The 13,343-nt window shown below is 37.0% G+C and overlaps 1 long non-coding RNA gene across 1 annotated transcript; it reads left to right on the forward strand.

Moving 5' to 3' along the window:
• The first annotated feature begins 534 nt into the window (after nucleotides 1-534).
• On the forward strand, nucleotides 535-12,894 carry LOC144288314 (uncharacterized). The gene is made up of 5 exons (XR_013356273.1): nucleotides 535-646; nucleotides 5,364-5,410; nucleotides 11,573-11,675; nucleotides 12,053-12,275; nucleotides 12,565-12,894. It is a non-coding gene; the product is annotated as an uncharacterized LOC144288314 (long non-coding RNA).
• The last annotated feature ends 449 nt before the right edge of the window (nucleotides 12,895-13,343 follow it).

A 13,343-nucleotide genomic window follows, 5' to 3' on the forward strand; every position in this document is an offset into this window, starting at 1 on the left:
ATTAGAATGTCTGCATAGATGACAGAAATAATTTGCAGTCCAACAGGTCTCATTTTTCTTTAGTAGTAGATAGTGTTGATTTGTTTATCAGCCTTCAGAGGCAAATGAGAACAAAGGATGAATACCAGGAGTGTGCTTCTGATGAGGCAGTAAACATCACTGGCAATAGCTGGGCAGTTTGGCCAACATCAATGACAAGGTAACCTTTTGGGTTTCTGCAGTATCATGTATTAGACATAATATGTACACTGCACTGAGTGTTGACAGGAATGGTGGGGGAAAGGAAACAGCCTGATAAACTACAGGGGGGAAAAAGGCGAACAGTTGGAAGCAATATTCATCTGAATTCAGAAGATGGGAGGAAACAAGGAGCTAAGGGTGCAGGCTTGTTGCTTATGGTTATCTGGGGTGCAATAATTGAGAACTGAGAACACAAATAATATTCTGAATAGGTAAAAAGAGTCTGCTGCTGAACCTCATGCTTAGAATGTGTACTACATAGCGGTAAGCTTCTTCTGTTCCCATAGAGACTCAGATTCTCCAGCCTCAGACTGACAAAGCATTTGAGACTACCTTCATGAAAAATGCAAGAATGAATTGAAATCTGTTTGCACTTTCCGAATCCACTGATTGCAATTTCTCTCTTGTGTGTGTTTTCCCTTTTGCTTGTTCTCATTATCTCTTTTCTCTCTTCTTTTGTTTGGACATTTCATATTGTAAATATCCTCTTCATTTTATGTTTCTCTCAATAATATTTCTAAAGCTTACGTTGGTATTTAAGTGAAAATTATATTTAGCATTTTAAAGTATATTTGGAAGAATTAGAAAGTGCAAGAAGCCTATGCCGTCAGAGAAATGATCAGAAAAGAACATTGCCCTCAATAAAGGGGAAAGGAGAAAAAATGACTGGGAAATATCAGAAAGGGAAGACAGAACATGAGAGACTCCTTACTCTGGGAAACGAACAAGGGGTGGTGGAAAGGGAGGTGGGCGGGGGGTTGGGGTGACTGGGTGATAGGCACTGAGGGGGGCACTTGACGTGATGAGCACTGGATGTTATACTATACGTTGGCAAATTGAACTCCAATAAAATATTTTTTTTTTTTAAAAGAACATTGCCCTCATCTAGCAGTATAGTAGCATGAATTTGAATTAGGGTATCTAGGTTGACCTCAATTCCTGCAGAAAAACCTGTGCACCTTTCCCCAAATTTCCTAAGAAACTTCGTTGGTGAGAATCTGTCAGAATTAGGCCGCCTTGCTTTCCAGAGAGCCTATGATCTCATTTGATTTGCTGTTTAGATTGACTGCAAAATGCCCCCAAGGTTATTTGATGGTTTAATTCTCAGCCTTGTTACACTAATTTGGTTATTGAATGATTTGTGCTATTCCATATACAGTCTTTGTCTGGCACACTGGATTCAGGTATAATTCTTAAGCAACTGTAAATAAAAATCTCCAAATCATGGAGGTTGTATAATCAACTGAGGTGATTTTTAATTGTTGGGAAAAATTGAGACTAATTTGCTTAAGAAGTATGAACCACATCTAGAGTCATACTTTTCAGTGACTTAACATGCAGCTCAACAAATTCTCACTTCTTGGATATAATGATTCTTTATGTCTGCATGTGCATTGCTACTCTGGCAGTGAATGGGGCTCAGGATTTCTTAACAATCTCTTACCATAAAATGACTGGGAAGTATGTCATAAGACTATGCCTTAGTTTGAGAGTTTGTTGTTTTCATCAGCCTTTGTGCTGCATTTAGGGCATCATACTTCCTTTGCTGCAATTATGAAGTGTTTACCTGATAAGACCTATCTCATTCTTAAGAATGAAGAGTCAGGAGCCAGACTTGGGCTGGATTCAAATCTATCCCTGCTATTACCTCCCGAAGTGCCCTGGGAATGGTTTTTTAAGTGCTCTGGGTCTAATTTGCCTCATCTTTATAATGAGAGATCAAAATAATACACACAAGTAGTATACAGCATTCATAGAATTGCTTTGAGTATTGAATGAGTCTTACTGTAAAGGACTTGAAATGGTCACAGAACTTAGGGAGGGCCCACCACCTGATAGCCATTTGTGTTTTTATTGGTTTAATTTCTTTTTACCCATTGCATGTTTTTGGTCGGTGATTTTAGTCTTATTCAGAATGTGACTTGTTAAATACACGTTCACAAGCTACTTTTCTCTTATTGCAGCATTCTGATGTTGCTCATGTCTACAGTGATGCTTACCAGATCCCATACTACAATTCTTTGTGGTATATCAATGTAATAGTCTCCATTTCATAGGTATGTAAACCAGAGCCAGATAAGTCATGCATATTGATCAAGAATTGCCTAGTAAGTTATAAGAATTCTTCTCAAAGCTAACATTTCAGTACCCTTGGGAAAAGACTTATTTTTTTAGGTTTTTATTTAAATTCCAGTTACTTAACACACAGTGTAATATTAGTTGCAGGTATATAATATAGTGATTCCATGCAACACCCAGTGCTCATCACGACAAGCGACTTCCTTAATCCCCATCACCTATTTTACCCATCTCACCACCCCCTCCACCTCCTCTCTGGTAACCATCAGTTAGTTCTCTGTAGTTAAGAGTCTGTTTCTTGGTTTGCCCCCCTCTCTCTTTTTTTCCTCCTTTATTCATTTGTTTTGTTTCTTAAATTCCACCTATGAGTGAAATTGTATGGTATTTGTCTTTCTCTAATTTTCCTTATGGTAATATACTCTAACTCCATCCATGTTGTTGCAAATGGCAAGATTTCATTCTTTTTTATGACTGAGTAATATTCCATTGAATATATATTCATCATATATAAAATATATAATTTATATGTATTTATATAACAACATATAATTTAATATATCATATATATAGTGATATATATAATCACTTCTTTTTTATCCATTCATCAGTCAGTGGATACTCAGGCTATTTCCATAATGTGACTATTGTAGATAATGCTGCTATAAACATCTGGGGAGCATGAATCCCTTTGAATTAGTATTTTTTGTATTCTTTGGGTAAATACCTAGTAGTCCAATTGCTAGATCATAGAGCAGTTCTATTTTTAAAAAATTTTACTTATTTATTTTTGAGAGACACAGAGAGAGAGGCAGAGATGTAGGCAGAGGGAGGAGCCAGCTCCATACAGGGAGCCTGATGTGAGATTCCATCCCAGGACACTGTGATCATGCCCTGAGCCAAAGGCAGATGCTCAACCACTGAGCCACCCAGGAATCGGAGCAGTTTTATTTTTAACTTTTTGAGGAACCTCCATACTGTTTTCCACAGTGGCTGACCACTTTGCATTCCTACTACCAACAGTGCAAGAGAATTCCTTTTTCTCCATATCCTTGCCCCTTGCCAACACCTAGTAGTGCAATTGCTGGATTGTAGGGTAGTTGTACTTTTAACTTTTCAAGGAGCCTCCATACTATTTTCCACAGTGGCTGCACCAGTTTTCATTCCCAGCAACAGTACAAGAGGATTCCCATTTCTCCACATCCTCACCAACATCTGTCGTATTTTGTGTTATTGATTTTAGCCATTCTGACAGGTGTGAGGTGATATTTCATTGTAGTTTTATTTGGATTTTTTGATGATGAGTGATGATGAGCATCTTTTCATGTGTCTGTTGTTCCTATGGATGTTTTCACTGGAGAAACATATATATATCTTATCTTCTGCCCAATTTTAAATGGTATTATTTGTTTTTTGGGTGTTGAGTTCTATAAGTTCTTTATATGTATTTTAGATACTAACCTCTTGGAGAAAGAATTTTATATTTTTGGGGGGACTTTAGATTGGTGATGAATGAAAAACCTAATTTAGTAGAGAATACTCTAAAAGAAAAGAGCTCAGTTGTTTGGGTGGCATTCTTATGGTAAATTTTTATAATTTCTGATACTGCCATTTTGATGTCATTTGTACAATAAAAATTTTTAAGAAAAATAGTACTATATCCTAATATCTATAGTGAGAATAAAGGAAGACAGTTTCATTCTCTTTCTTTTTCTATGTATTTGTTTGTGTATTAGTCAGTGCAGGGTTGCCATAACAAAATATCACAGGCTAGGTGAACAGGAATTTATTTCCTACAGTTCTGGGAGCTGGGAAGTCTAAGATCAAGGTGCTGGTGGATTCACTTCTTTAGTGAGGGTTATCTTTCTGGCTTGCAGATGGTCACCTTACCCTGAGTCCTCACATGGTGATGGTGGGGAGGGAAGTACAGAGAGAGAGCAGCTGGAAGCAAGCTTTCTGGTGTTTACTTATTTTTATTTTTTGAAGATTTTATTTCTTTATTCATGAGACAGAAAGAGAGAGAGAGAGAGAGGCAGAGACACAGGCAGAGGGAGAAGCAGGTTCTATGTAGGGAGCCTGATGTGGAACTCCATCCTGGGTCTCCAGGATCACACCCTGGGTGGAAGGTGGCGCTAAACTGCTGAGCCACCTGGGCTGCCCTGGTATGTCTTTTTGAAAGGACACTAATACTATACTGAGGGCCCCACTCTCATGACCTCATCTAAACCCATCTTACCTCCTGAAGACCCATCTCTGAGTACCATCATGTTGGGAGTTAGATCTTCAATATATGAAGCGGGCGGGGGGGGGGGAGCACAATTCAATCTATAGCATTTTGTTTATTGGTAAGAAACAGCAATACTTTGTGACAGCTTTTTATAAAGCAAAATTATTGTAGAATGTGGGATTTTAGAGAATCCTATGTTTTTAAGCTTAAAAATATGTTATAGAATATGAATGTCAATTTCACTGAAAAAGGTTTAATAAAACCAAGCTATTTGAATTTTAGAAGTCTCTAAAGAACAGACTCAGACACATTCCTTACCAGACACCTTTGTAGTAAAATTTGGCAAGTGCTTAGATGGTGTTATAAATCATGAGTTTCTTAAATTTCCTCTATCTTCCTCAAAGCTAGTGAATTACTAGCATCTGAAATTACCAATGTGGGAGTCATATGTTTCTTTGGGTTAATATTGTGCCTCCCTAAGGGTACTTCTACAGTGTGAATGTGTTCCCTAGAGGGCAGGGGATGGTAACTCCTGAGTATAGGAAATTTCTCCTTCACAAGAGAGAATCAAAATGATGGGAACCTAGGGAATACAATATAGCACCTCTAAATTTGGAAGTGGAAGGAGAAGAAAAGTATCAGGGACATGATCCTGGAGTGTCCCATTGGAATCCTGTGGAAGATAAGGAACTGTATAGACAGACGAGATCATCTAGGCCTAGGATGGTGCCTAAAAGATAAGGGCCCCTAAAAGATAAGGGTTGGTTTACTAATGTTTTATATAGAAGTAACTTGATATCCAACAATTTTCCAATTCCAGGGAACCATCAAAATATGTGAACTCTGTGACTATCGCTATTTTTCCAGGTAAGGGAAAAGTCAGAAGTGTGGAACTGCAGTTCCCTTTAAGCAGATAATTAAGAAGGTGACTGTCAGGTGTGGAGGGGTCTTGAAGCTGAGCATTCACTTTGGTGTTCTTAAAAAAGAAGTTCTTTGGATTTGTGTTCATTTGAAATTTGAGCAACATAAATTATATTTTATAGTAATGATTACAAAAGTCCCTCTATAAATCTTGATTCCAATAAAAGGGAGGGCCTAAATAATCACCTCTAAGTTAATTAATTTATAATAGACATTTCATTTTAAAATAAAATGGGCATACTATGGGAAACTACTAAAAGTGAGATCCTTCATATCCAATTTCATTATAAAGTTGCTTCATAATTAGAATTTTACCAGAAGCTATGTTGTATCATTAGCAAACTGGAATACGAAATAGTAAATGCCAGCTGTGGGGATTTTGGTAACTTTCTGAACTCTTAGTGATTAATTCTTCATAAAAAAATATTTATAGTGCCATTTTATTATGTCACCAAGTAGTTAACATTTCAACATGATAATAACCCAACTAAAAATGTGATTTTTCCAGTTAAAACCAAAGGAACAAAAATGACTCCTCAGTTAATAACAGTATTGCCCAATATCACAGATTATGACTGAGAGTTCCTGTAGAGCGGTTTCTCATCCGTGGGGTTATTGACATTTTGGGGTAGATCATTCTTTGTTGTAGGATGCTGTTCCATGTTATAGAATGTTTAGCAACATCTAGGGTCTCTACCACAAGATGACAGTAGCACCCTCTTTTCAGTTGTGAGAACCAAAAATGTCTCTATACATTGCCACATGTCCCCTGGCCTGGGTGGGGATGGAAGTAGGAGAGAGAGATGGCCTCAAGCTGAAAATCACTGCAGTAAGTAAATGTACCTAAGTCTTAGATGGTGAATAGCTTAACCTTTGGTGTTTGACCCAAGATTAGATTTAGGTTTTATGGTCCTGAGTCAATTTTTTTTTTTAAATAAAATTATCTCATCTGATTCATTCTGAACCTAGCTTAGTATAGAGCAATGTGCCCCAATTCTCAAGATGACTAATTTTGATAATTTAGTGCTTTAATGGTTCTGTAATTTGGATTGTCCCTGTTGCTTTCTGTCTGGGCATATTATAGAAATTATAAAATTTCAAATGACATTTCTTTCTAAGCATCACAAAGGGTGACAGAAGCTATATTTTTACAATTAAACATTTTTTATTTTTTTCCTTTTATTTTTTAATTTTTATTTATTTATGATAGTCACACACACCGAGAGAGAGAGAGAGAGGCAGAGACACAGGCAGAGGGAGAAGCAGGCTCCATGCACCGGAAGCCCGACGTGGGATTCGATCCCGGGACTCCAGGATCGCGCCCTGGCCCAAAGGCAGGCGCTAAACCGCTGCGCCACCCAGGGATCCCTATAAACATTTTTTAAATGATGTTTTTATTCATATCCTCAGGATCTGCATCAATAAATAGGTGTATTTTTAGAAGTCACAAGGAAAATTAAGAAATGCCAGACAATGACTCTGCTTACATTTTCTTGGCACATTGGGCTAGAATAGAATCTTTCTGAACCTCCTTTATTGACTCACCTTCTTTCATTAGTCTGATTCACTTTTTCATGGATGTATTAATAAAAACAAAAACATGTAGGCTTTACAAATTTTACTGAGGCTTCATTACACTGAAGATGGAATTTCCTCACTTCTCTTTCACACACACACACACACACACACGCGCGCACACACACAATGCATTCACACATTTCCTGTAGCAATGGAAAACAAAGGTGTATACAATTAGAAAAAGTCTAAAAACTTTTAAAAGATTTTTTTAATGACAAAGGGAAAAGAAGTATGGAATTTTTCCTGTCTTAGCACCAAGTAAATGTGTCTATACATAAAATGGCCAAATTGAAGAATAAAGTGCTCCCAGAAATAAACTGTACTAGAACAGCATCACTTTACGAATTCTCTATTTTTATAAACTATATCTATGATATTAAAACTTCTCACTGTAGGGTTTTAACATATTGGACTCTAAAGTTAGCATAAATAAGGAATATTGGGATGGTGTAGATGTTTTAAAACAATTGTTTTCAAAATATATAGTCTGTCAATGGTGAAAGAGCATGTCCACATTTGATATCATCTTCCTAGGACTGAGGAGAGAAGAGTCAACAGGGAAATAGAAGTGATGTTTATGACTGTTGCATTCCACACATTTTTGTAGTTTCTTTGTATGTGTATTTGATTGTATAGATGATATCTTTTATTCATGTGGCATGCTGTTTATTGAGCATCTGTTTTATGCCATGGTTTGGTAAGTACTAGGGCTATAAAGATAACTAAAACAAAGGCCCTAGTCTCAGCAGACTTCTAGTTCAGTGGAGGCAAAGTGATATACAAACAGAGATAACTGCAATGAGTATGACCCGGGAGCTATGGGGAGGCGATCTTCAACCTTATACTCAGCTAGGCAAGGAGGGGTGAGGAAGGCTATGCATTGGCACAGACCCCAAAGAAGAGGAAGCCGTTATCATTTATTCATTGATCCCATGAAAGTGCATGTGGTGGAGGAAGCTAGAGGACAGGAGCAGTCAGAATATAAGGAACAAACACAGTGGGGTATGAGTCAACCAGAAGACTCTGTGGGATTCTTTAAAGTTTTTAGTGTGGCTAGTTGTACAGCACCAATGATGGAAGATTAGAAGGTAAGGCTGAGGAAGGAAAGGAGTTTTTGAGAGCCTTCTATGACATGCTTGATGAGAGAGATGCTCTTATTATGTACTATGCACTATATCCTTCAATTTCCTTTTGGTCATTCTGCAGAAAACTGATTAGCATGTGCAATGTTCTATAGGTTAAAATGATCTTCGCATATTTCTTACTATTTGATCTTCATAAAACAACCCTATTTCATGTAATAGTAAACTCCAGTAGAGAGGTTAAGTTACTTAGTTTGCTGGTAATAGGTAATTATAGAATTTGGGTTTTTCTTGATAAATTTATTTTTTATTGGTGTTCAATTTGCCAACATATAGAATAACACCCAGTGCTCATCCTGTCAAGTGCCCCCCTCGGTGTCCGTCACCCAGTCACCCCCACCCCCACACACCTCCCCTTCTACCACCCCTAGTTCATTACCCAGAGTTAGGAGTCTTTAATGTTCTGTCTCCCTTTCTGATATTTCCCACTCATTTTTTTCTCCTTTCCCCTTTATACCCTTTCACTATTTTTTATATTCCCCAAATGAACTATAGAATTTGAACACAAGTCCTCTTGACACCAAGTCCTCCCTACCCTTGTGTTCTCTCATCGTTTACCTTAAAGAATCTTCAGCTCTTTAGAGTTAGGAGAAGGAGATAGCTCAGGAATATTCAGAGAGGGAGAGACAGAGGGAAAGACAAGAAGTGAGTGAGAGGTATATATACCTGAGGAGAGTTTTTCTCATAAAGTTATTATAAACAAACATTTAGCCCTTGTTAGAAAATAAAAGTGATTCTGTGCAGCCAAAGTTCTAAATTTCATGTGTTAAAAAAGAAAATTCATACTGAAGAAAATTAACAAGAGAGGAATATATATTTTAAGGCTATATGTTTACATTTGCAGTTATATTAATTAGTATGCACCAATTATTTACACCAATTAAAACAGTGTTATTTGTGAATGAACAGATGAATGGAACTGAGTAGAAGCTCCAGGAGGACTTCTAAAGATATTAGAATTTGTATATGATAAAGTAACCCTTCAAATATTTGTAAAAAAGGCATAATAACTATTAGGAAAACTGGATGTTCATCAGCATAAAAGGAAACATATTGGATAATTCAGATTGGTTTCCATACCTCAAACGAGGCTCAATTATAAATTAATTCAAAATTTAACTTAAGAAAACATAAAAATATTTGAAAAAACCATGAAAGCATTGCCTTATAATTTTGAATGACATAAACCTTTCTAAATATGACACAACCTAGCAGCTATAAAAATGAAATATTTTGAGGTATCTAGGTGGCTCAGTTGATTAAGCTTCCAAGTCTTGATTTTGGCCCAGGTCATGATCTCAGGGTTGTGAGATCCCACCCTGCATTGGGCATCTTGGGCTTGTGCTGGGCATGGAGATTGTCTCTCTCCCTCTCCCTCTGTCCCTCCCCTACTCGCTTGCTCTCCTCCTCTCTCTCTCTAAAAAAAAAAAAAAAAAAAAATATATATATATATATATATATATATATATATATATATATTTTGACAGATTCAACTAAGAAATACACATAGACAATTTCATTCATAGAAAAGCAAACCATGAAGAAATAAAACACACGGAAAAAGGGTAAAATGTGTTTCAACTAATACTAAACAAAGAGTTAATTTCCCTTTTTAAAAAAATCTCCTCTAATTGATGAGGAAAGGGCCAACAAACCCAATGGAGAAATGCATAAATATTTTATAGGAAAGAAAATGGAAGTGGCTCTTAAGCATGCATAAAGATACCTTACCTTCCTTGTAATAAGAGAATTGTAATTTAAAACTACATTGAGGTACCATTTTACTCTGAAAATATTTTAAAACATTTTTGATCTAATAGCAAACTTTTTTCCTAGTATGTGGGAAAATATGAACTCTCATAGAAGTGTAACTTGTTACATCTATCAGAATTATAAATATAAACGTTTTTTTGATCCTGGAATTCTAATTCTGAAATATATCATGCAGATAAACTTCATTAATTTTGAAATGACCTTAGTACAAGGTTATTCACGGGAGTTTTGTGTGTAAAAGTCAAAGATGGGAAATAATCCGATGTGCATCAAGACAGGACTGGTTAAATACACTAGGTTGCATCTGTTGCCACAGGCAAGAATAAGGAAATTCTTCAGGTACTAACATTAATTAATTTCTGTGATTTAGGGATACAAGTGTGTGTGTGTGTGTACATATACATGCACATTCACATAGTTTACTTACATATTGTATGTACAAAAGTACTTTAATGCATGCAGACAGCTGATCAACAGCTGTTGCCTCTGGATAAAAAACTGGGTACTCAGGGACTGAAATAGGAGGGAGATTTTTTTTGCTACCAACCATTTTGTACCTTTGGAACTTTGTACTATGTGAATACATTGCCTTTTCAAAATAAATTTTGAGTTTTTGAAAAGGAATTTGAGTTGGGTATCACAAAACATGAAAGTCTTTCAGGATCCACATTGCTGAGGTGATTGCAGTAGCTGAGAATCTACTTGGCGTTAACAGCATTTTATTCTAGGTACTAGGAGCTGCTATTAGAATCATTAAGTTACATCATCTAGTTCTGCTTGACTTGGTGTTTTCTTGAGTTTCTCTTCCCACCAGCATCTCAATTGTATCCAATTTATTTTTTCTGATTCAAATTCTTCTAGAAAGACTTTAAGATTGGTCCAATTGTTTATCATCATTTCTGTAAATCAGTGCTCTCATGCCAGATCATTATTTGCCAGGGGTTAGTCTATATATTGCCTAATCTGAGATCAGTTCACTCTTGGGCAATCATGTGTGGCCAGGTAGATAGTATAATTTCAGTCATGTGCAGTGGGAATCTTTTAGAGAGGCATTGCCTCTTTACTTCTCTGGCCAACCACTGCTCTGTTTGCTTTCCCATGCAGCAAACCTTCCAAAACAATCTACTTAATCTTTGTCTCAATTCCTCTCTTCTCAGTTGTTATTAAATCCATTCCAGTAAAGCTTTGGCCTCTACTAGTAGAATAATACTGCTTATCTCAAGTCAACCATTGACCTTTCCTAAACTTATAAATTTGAAGAAAATGGCCAGTCATTATTTTATTTGGCCTCTCAGCTGTCTCATTGACTATTTGGCAGCCTAGAATTGGGAGAGAGGGACAGGTGGGAATATCCCTAGGGATGCTACTTTATCTGTATTACTTGAATATTTTAGGAGAAAATTATATGTATATTACCTGTAAAAATTTTTGGAAACTTTATTTAAGATTATTTATTTATTTATTTGAGAGAGTTACAGAATACATGTGGGGAGAGGGAGAAGCAGACTCCCCTCTGAGCATGGAGCCTGACATGGGGCTCCATCCAAGGATCCTGAGATCATGGTCCTTTTGTTTTAATCCATTTTCATATTGTCCTTACTTTCCTGCAATATAGCTTCCAGTTGTTCCAAGATTATTATCTCTTCTGAGCAGCTCAGCTTTCCTCAACTAAGAGGTTCAAAAGAATCCTGGAATTGAGTCTCACTGAATTATGACAGGTAATAATCAAGCATGAACCAATCACTTTAGTCAAAGGGTGTGTTAATTTGATTGGTGAGGACAAGTTATATGTTCACCTTTGGTGTTGTGGAGGGAAGCAGCTCCACATGAATTAGGAGAGACAGAGGAATAGCTTTCAGCAAAGAATCAGGGGCTGGCACCAGATGAAAGGTAGAATGTTTTAACTACTACCAAACATATTTACTTTCCTTCAAGACTTCTAATGTATATATTTTTTGAAGTTTCTAAGATCAGCTTAAATCATTTTTAAAGGCATTTATCTACATTCCTACCAACTGTTTATAAATAATGCTAAGCTCTAAGGCTATATTCAGGCTTTAAGAAACATCTCTTTTTTTCCTTATATGATTCTTAGGTATCTTCTGCTGATGAATTGACAATGAAATGCCTGATTCTCTAAGGGTACCATTGGGAAGAAACAGAGCAATTTGTTTGCCAGCATTATTTTCTAAATAAAAGTGCAAGATACTAAGTTGGCTGATCTTAAGGGAAGAATAATCATCCTTTTATTTCATACGGTTTTTAACTTTCAAGTCAGCTATGCCTAAATTTCAATCAACATGGATGAGAGTTATTTGGTAATTCCTCTTAATTGGTGGGAGGTATATTGACTATAAATCTCCAGCCTATCTCATCTCAGTAAACCCTACATCTGTGTATCTTGATCAAAATTGGAATCAGTACAAAGAGATGACTGTGATGGGAAAGATAAACTGCTAGAAGCTGTTAGCATTCATTATGACCATCTCTACATGTTAGCCTACAGATATGTGGGGAAAAGCATAAATTAATGAATACAGGGACAGGCTGCCATGACTTAATGAAACATATCATTTTTGTTTCCCCATTGTTTTTCTGTCCTTGTAGAGTGAATTGTCTGATACAAACATCTGTTTATCTCATGAAGCCAGCAAAGTGATCCTGTGCAGCGTTTATGTAAGTTCTGCAGTAAAGCAGGTAGGTAAGAAGGTTACTGAAAACAATGACAGAAACACCATAGCATCACCACAAATCCATGCTGAGGACCGTTTATATTGCAGGACTTGAAAGTACATTAGTAGGACAGTAAAACAGTCATGACCACAAGAAGCTGACACTCTGAGATGACTGAAGAAATAAAAGCAGGACAGAATGTGGCCAACTCAGTAGAATCTACTCTGCTTCAGGAAATCATAGAATAAACTCTTGGACAAACTTCTACTCTGCCTTTCAACCTCACCAAGCATCAAGATGATTTTATATGGACCACGTCACTGGTGATTCCCCAGGTCCAATATAAGTAAAACTCTCAGGTGCTACAAAGATGGAGAGGGAGAAAGGATCCTTAGTCAAACCCAAGTTACCTAGAGTCAAAAGGGATCCTTCTGCTCCTATACACTCACATGTGTGGACACACACCTAGATAACTTGTTGTAACCTCAGCCTAAAAAAAGCCACAGGGTGCCTGGTGAAATTAGGATAGAAAAAAAGTGCCTGCTAGGTGCCTGGGTGGCTCAATGGGTTAAGCATCTCACTCTTGATTTTGGTTCAGGTCATAATCTCAGGGTGGTGAGATCCAGCCCTTTTTAGGGCTCCACACTGCTTAAGTCTCTCCTCCCTCTCCCTCTGCCCCCTGCCCCCGCCCCTGCTCAAACTCACTTTACTCT

Source organism: Canis aureus, chromosome 18, assembly GCF_053574225.1.
Source record: "Canis aureus isolate CA01 chromosome 18, VMU_Caureus_v.1.0, whole genome shotgun sequence".
Lineage (NCBI taxonomy): Eukaryota > Metazoa > Chordata > Mammalia > Carnivora > Canidae > Canis > Canis aureus.